Here is a 995-nt window from a genome sequence, read left to right as displayed (position 1 = left end):
TTTATTATTTCTTTATTTTAGCTTTTATTGAATTTATTATTTTTATTTGTTTGTTTCTGAAATTTTCAGTTGCTTGGTACCTGACTTTTCAGTCTGTCTTCTTTTAAAATATAGTTTTAAGGGGCCGGCTGAGTGGCTCAGTTGGTTAAGAGCTCTCTCAAGAGTTTGAGCTCTGAGCAACAGCAGTTTAAGTCAGCCCGAGCTGAGCAGCCGTGAGCTGCCAACAGGTGGCGGGATGGCTCAGCTAAAAAAATAAAAAAAATAAAAAAAATAAAAAAATAAAATAAAATATAGTTTTAAGGCTATAAATTTTCCTTTTAAGTATTGGCTATAATGTAAACATAAATGGTACCCCTGGAATTTAGACAACAAAGTAGCCCTGTTGGTTATAGTCAGTGGTAGAGATAGAGCTGCCAGGGGAAACATAATTAAAATAATTAAATTGCCTGGAAGTAGGAGTTAAAAGCTCCAGCTCTGGAATCAGAATGCTTGAGTTGAAAATTCGGAATCTGTTTCTAACTAGCTATGTGACTTTTGGCTAGTTACTTATGCTTCAGTTTCTTCATCAGTAAAATAGAATGAATACCTAATGATGTGGTTTATAAGCATTAAACGAGTTAATGAATATAAAACATTTACACCATTTTCCAGGAATAAACATTTGCTATTTTTAAAATTTATTTTGTCTTTATTGGTTGAAATAAATTATCATGAACTTATAGTGGCATTGAGCTACCCAGTTGAATGATTTTTCTTCAACAGTGCTTTGCAGCCTGCCTGAATACTGAAAAGCAGCCCTTTAAATTGATCCAGAGTTCCAGAGTTAAGGTTTGGTACTACAAAAAGAAAGTGGGTCAAGGACCTTGAGGATTTTATAAGACAGTGGTTGAATGCACAAAGAGGGTCATTCTCAAAAACCCCAGAAAACTTCAGTGGAGCATGCCACCATGCTTGAGGCCCCAGATAAGTCTGTGACTGTCTCCTGTTTGCTGAGA

Source organism: Hipposideros armiger, unplaced genomic scaffold, assembly GCF_001890085.2.
Source record: "Hipposideros armiger isolate ML-2016 unplaced genomic scaffold, ASM189008v1 scaffold_965, whole genome shotgun sequence".
Classification (NCBI taxonomy): Eukaryota; Metazoa; Chordata; class Mammalia; order Chiroptera; family Hipposideridae; genus Hipposideros; species Hipposideros armiger.
This window is presented reverse-complemented; position numbering follows the sequence as displayed.